Raw genomic sequence first — 6,242 nt, forward strand, 5'->3', positions numbered from 1 at the left:
CAAGTAGGAGCTTGGAGAGTGGATGTAGGTGCAAGGTTGGCACCGAACCACTATAAATTCTTTTGTTTGTGTTGTGCCTAATTGCTCTTCTTTAGAACTTCTTTATTCTCTTGCATTCTTGCTTTTAATCATTAGCCTTGAATCAACTATACTCTTCCTATTTATTTAGCTATTATTAAACATTCTTCATAAGACATAAGTTAAGTTTAAAATTTTTAGAAACCCAATTCACCCCCCCTCTTGGGTTGCATAGCTGGGCAACAATGACTGAGTCTGCCGACCTCCCCAGGACGAATAAGCCTCTATGAAGAATATTTTCGGACTGGGCTGAGGCTTCCTCTCCATCCCTTCTTTATATCTCTCCTTCAATATTTTGAGATGTCGCCATGTTTGATAGTCCCAAACTCATGGTGGCATATCTGTGGTTTTACCCTAGTATGCGCATTAGCTGGGATTGATCCCAGCATCGCACTCTTCTTTTCTTTCTTCAGCCTCCAAAGGCATCCTGATTTACATGAGTGGTGATATGTGTCGACACGAAGGAAGAAGAATGTTTGCCGGTTGATACAGGATGCTCCTACCATTAGAAGAAGAGAGAATCGCTAATCAATTCTTGAATGATATGCCACCATTTCTGTTTTTACATATGATCTTTCTTTTGGATAACACCATGTTTTTTTAAGTATTTATGCTTTATTTTCATTATATCTTGGTTGACCAATGTGAATGGCTGCTATCTATACTTTCACTAATTTACTTTTTTGTGATTTTCCCCCTTTACCAACTCCACCAAATTGGTGCTCTGCCCATGTTCCAGAGGCTTGAGAATTAATAATGCAGGATGTTGATTTAGGACCATTTCTGCATTTATCTGAGAGCATGAGGAGATTACTTGCTCAAGGAGTGTCTTGCATCTAAAAGTGTTTATTTGGCAGCCCTAATAAGCATTTTGTTTTCATGCATCTCATTCCCAAAGGATATAGTGTAGAGAAAGAAATCAAGTGGAATTAAGATAATATTCTATGATCATATTCTATATCACAATTATTGCGAGAGAGACCCGTCAACTAAGACCAATCCTCCACAGGGGTGAACCTAAGATAATATGGTGAGATCAAACTAATTGTGGACCCAAACACCACCCACTCAGTCAGTTGCACAAGCAAAGTCTGTGTCTAACACCCATGACTAATAACCTCAATATAAGAGAGTGGAAGAGATTCCTCTCATGATGAAGGTCAGAATGTGGCCTAATGGCCCGCAAAGCTAGGTCCAACAAATATAGATTTTGGCTAGTAGCCTATGGGCTCAACCTCTACATAAAAGAGGAATGAAGGAGACCCCCAGGGTAAGCAAGCTCACTCCACGTTCTTGCCATATTTTCTTTCCACTATTCCTAAAGCTCTGACTAACTTAAGCATTGAAGAGTTCCCCACCAAAATACCCTCGACGAGTGTGGACTTCTTTTGTAGGTACCTTCTGGTATCGTAGATGTCGATCGGCTTCCAACTTTAGCTATATCAACACTCCACCGGAGCTTTGTGGTAACAGATTAGCAGTAGAGAAAAGGTCTTAGGCCATCTTTGAGAGAAAAGAGAACATTGTTGGGATTTGACACCTCGAATTTGATCCACAGTAGCGAAACCCACTATAGTGAATCTTAGATGCGGAAAAGCCCACGGATGCAGACAGGCCTAGAGGCACGACCTAGCGGGGCCTGTAGTGCACGGCCCAAGTGCTGGCCTATAGTGCGTGCGGCCCAAGTAGGGCCTGCTGCATGCTGGGCTAGCATGCAGGTGCGCGAACGTGCATGGTCCAGTGATTTATGTCACAAATTGACATAAAAAGTATCAATTAATATCTAAATTATCTAACTTTATTAAGAAATTGATACTTGTTATTATATTTTGTAGAAGAAGAGATCATCAATAGAAAGAACAAGGAAAGAGGATTCCAACGGCGCAAATTTTATGCAAAACGGAGTTAAATTGACCCAGGAATTGAAGAATGAAGAAAGAAGACTCAATTGGATCAAACCCGAGTCAAATCAGATCAAAATTGATCAAAAATCAACTGATTTGGTGATCTGATTAGCCGCCTGGTCCACAGCAACAGGCGCGTGGACCATGGACCCATCGGCGCACCATAAACCCCCCTAACAACTCTCTAAAACCTCTTAGTCCCACATCGAAAGTTTTGAAAACCTTATAACCCCCAAATGCCTATAAAAAGCCCCCTAAGGCCCTTGTTTTATGTATTCTTCCTTCCGATCAAGCTTGTAACCCTAGATAGTGGGGTTTTTAGCTCTCTTTTCAAGCCTCGAGCTTTGAGATTTTTGTAATAAATTTTTTTTTATATATAAAATCTTCTTTTTATGCAATTTCATCTCTTTACATTATGCAATTTATTTTTCTTGCAATTAGGATAGTTTAATTTATGCAATTTAATTTTATGCAATTAGGTTAGTTTAAATTATGCAGTTTAAATTTAAGCAATTAGGATAGTTTAATTTATGAAATTAGGGTAGTTTATTTTTCTGTATTTAAATTTTGTAAGTAGATTTAGATCATGTCTAGCTAAGCATCCCTTCTAGGGTTTGCGATGAAGCTAGATCATGAGTAGGGATTTTACATAGGGTTCTTTCTTTTTCTTAGGGTTTCTTTTTCTTCCTCTTTTGCCAAGAATTTTTGATGAACTACAGTTGGGTCAGAGTCCCTTCATAGTTCATGCTTGATTCAGTGCATAGGAGGAGAAAACCCTAAGGGATCCTAGTTACTACTCCCCTGTAAAGAATCTTGATAGGTTATCGTTGGGCCTTAGTCCCTTCATAATCTATGCTTGGAAAAGACAAGAGGAGTAGTCGTTAGGATCAATAAGAAAAATTTTAGGTAGAATTCCCTAATCTAGATCTAGTGGATTCAAAAACCCTAGATCCTTAGTCTTATTGTCTTTAGCAAACAACTTTCGACTTTCGATTTTTGTTAAAGCTCACTTGAGCATAGATTTGAAAATCATTTTTAAAACCAAGTCTCTGTGGGATCGACCCGTACTCGCTGGTCGTGCTACTCTGCACACCGTGCGCTTGCGATTTTATTTACAAATTTTAAGATTTGAACGATCAAGTTTTTGGCGCCGTTGCCGGGGATTTGGCGTTTTAAATTGTTTTCAAATATTTGTTCTTCGTGCGTTATAACTCTCTTTCTTTTTTCTTTAGGTTTTTATATTTAGTTGGTGATTGCTGGAAAACTCAGGTACGCTTCTAATTTCTCTTTTATTATTTTTAGTTAATTACTTTTGCTTTTAGATCTAATCATTTGAATTTACTTAATCACAAAAAAAAATATATATATAAAACAAAACAAAAGACATTTCATAATCGTGAAGTAAAATATCAAAATAAAAAAAAAATTCTAAATTAAAATCTTTTACATTCTTGGTCATCTTGTTTATTTGTATTTGCATTTTCATAATTAATCTAAGGGCATCAACCCATTAACAAGATAAGGTGGGGATTTCATTACCCTTCCTTAGCCCAAAAACCATCTCCATCATATTGCATTACCTAGACTTTTAATCTTAAAATCAATTAGACGTCAACCTTAAGGAATTCGAGCTCAATAGGACAAGGAACCCTAAGAGTTCTACCAAGTTTGAGTTGTTTGATTAGTTGGTGTCTAGGCAAGTCCCTGAGGGTGGTTTGTTAAATTGGTTCAGTTGCTGGCCTGGCCAACTCGTTTGGTGTCTAGAAAGGCAACGATGAGTGAACCTCCCACCTCTTATACTTACCTGGCTAACTAGTTGATCAATCTCCACTTGGAAGGTTTGAAGGGTCATCTTGGAACAGTTAGGAGCTGTCTAGATTTAGGTTAACCCTAGGATAGATTGAGTTTAATTTATTGATTCACTTGTTTGAAAAAAAAAAAAAATTTAAAATTTAAATTAATTTGGTTACTTTTCTTTAGATTTAGGACTCCTTAGGATCTTCTCTTTAGAACTTTTTCTCTTTTCTTTCTTTTCCTTATACATAAAAATTTTATTAAAAAAAAAAAATTGTATAAACATCGAGAACCGTACACTTCGTGTGTGGAGAAGAGTGTCAGGTCGTCTAGTTAGAATTGAGTCAATTCCTGTTGTTCCAATGGCTGAACCAATCCAACCCATGACCCTTAAAGATTTGTGTTATCCAGTTGGCTCCATCCAACCATCTTGTATCAGGTTGCCACAACCCACAGCTAACAATTTTGAAATCAAACCTCAAATCATAAATATGCTTCCAAAATTCACAGGATTAGAGGATGCTTATATATTTATTAGAAAATTTGAGGAGGTATGTGCAACCATGAAACTGCAATTAACAGAGGATGAGGTCAAACTTAGATTAATCAACTTTGCCCTTAAGGACAATGCTAAGAAGTGGCTTTATAGTCTGCCAAACTATTCTGTCACTACCTGGGAGGGCTTTGTGAGAACATTTTTAAAAAATATTTCTCCCATCATAAAACAGCTAGGATTAGGAATGAAATAAATCAATTTTACCAACTAGCTGGTGAATCATTTTGGAAGTACTTTGATCGTTTCAAGAATCTTTTGACCCAATGCCCACACCATGGAATAGAAACTTGGAGACTATGCCAGATCATCTATGAGGGGTTAGATTCAAACTCAAGAACCATGCTAGAGTCCATGTGCCAAGGCCAATTTATGGACAAAGAAACTACTGAAGCTTGGCAATTCTTAGAAGACCTAGCCGAGAAAAATTTACAGTGGGAAACAACTAGGGAACCTGATAAAGCTACACCTTCAAGAGGAGGAATGCATCAAATTCAACCAACCCTAGCATCAGAGGCCAAGATTGCAACCTTAACACGGGTGTGCAGGCACATGTGGTGTGCTGTGGTCCATCATGGACCACATGGGGAGTCGCGGTCCACATGCCTCCCCATGGACCGCCATAGTGTAGGAGCCGTTTATCATGGCTCACGCATGCACGGATGAGTGCATGACATGCGGCATGTGCGGGATGGTTCCGGTTCATGCCAAGAAAGGTCCATGTGCAGTCCAAAGAGGTTTTATGTGCAATCGGGCAGACAAGGAAGTGTGCGGGTGTGATCGAATGCCTAAGGATGTTTTAAACTTTGATCAGGATTGTGCTTGGGGTTATAGAGTTTTGTTAGGACTCTATTTCAGATCTTTTTAAAGACCTGATGGCCTGTGGAGTCAGGGTGCATCAATAGCAGTCAAGAGTGTCCTGAAACGGTCATGCGAGTAGCCGTGAGTATATTGGTAGAGGTTGAGGCATGATGTAGCGGCTGAGAGTATCACAGTAAGCATCTAGAGGCATTAAGGATCCTAACATGATAGGCCTGTGAGAGGGTCTCCTTGGAGGATTTTGTGAGAGCTTTTGCAAGTGTTATGCTTCTTATTGATAGAGGTTTATGTATGAGAGTTGAGAGAGTATGATCTCTTCTTCTATTTATTTTCTTTTTTCATAGTGAAGCTTGCATATCCCATGGAGGTAAGTCTTGGACTGATCTATATATTTGATTGTGTCCTTTATTTTATCTCTTCTTATTTTTTGTTGCGGTATCAACATTGTCACCGATATGAGATTCTGGGTGGGGGGATCTGTATTCTGCACTCGTGAGGGATCCTTCCCCAACAAGGGGGTATTAGAACTGCAACATTGATATCAGAGCCAGATGGTATCAGAGCGCCAGGTTGTCCGAGTTGCAACAATATTGATCAGGCTTGAAGAAGATGGAGAAGTCAGACTAAATCAAGGGATTGATCAATGCTCTCTTATGCAAGGAGAAGTTGACTACCATGAAAGATGCTAATGGAAGCCTAATGCGAGGAGGAGCTCTAGGAAGAGGTGGATCGGGTATGTGATGAGAGACTCAGGAGGATGATAGATGATGTTGCCATTAGGCTACCCCGAGCAGATCTCAGGTTATGTAGGACAAAGATGGGATCGAGTGGCCTGGCTCGACTCTCATATTTGTCCATCCATGAGTAGATAGGCTTATACCCCAGAGCAGGGGGTGAAAAGATCCAGAAGCTCTCAAAGTTAGGTGGAGTCTAAATATCGAGTCGAGATGGAGATTGTTGGAATTCGATACTTTGAATTTGATCCACAGTAGTGAAACTGACTACAGTGAAACCCAGATGCAGAAAAACCCATGGATGCAGTAGGCCCAAAGGCGCAGCCTAATGGAGCCTGTAGTGCCCGAACGAGTGGGGCC

The 6,242-nt window shown here is 39.6% G+C and overlaps 1 non-coding gene across 1 annotated transcript; it reads right to left on the reverse strand.

Moving 5' to 3' along the window:
- Window positions 1–4,506: 4,506 nt before the first annotated feature.
- LOC140859525 (small nucleolar RNA R71) lies at window positions 4,507–4,613 on the reverse strand. The gene has a single exon (XR_012143062.1). It is a non-coding gene; the product is annotated as a small nucleolar RNA R71 (small nucleolar RNA).
- Window positions 4,614–6,242: the final 1,629 nt, after the last annotated feature.

This window comes from Elaeis guineensis, chromosome 7, assembly GCF_000442705.2.
Source record: "Elaeis guineensis isolate ETL-2024a chromosome 7, EG11, whole genome shotgun sequence".
Classification (NCBI taxonomy): Eukaryota; Viridiplantae; Streptophyta; class Magnoliopsida; order Arecales; family Arecaceae; genus Elaeis; species Elaeis guineensis.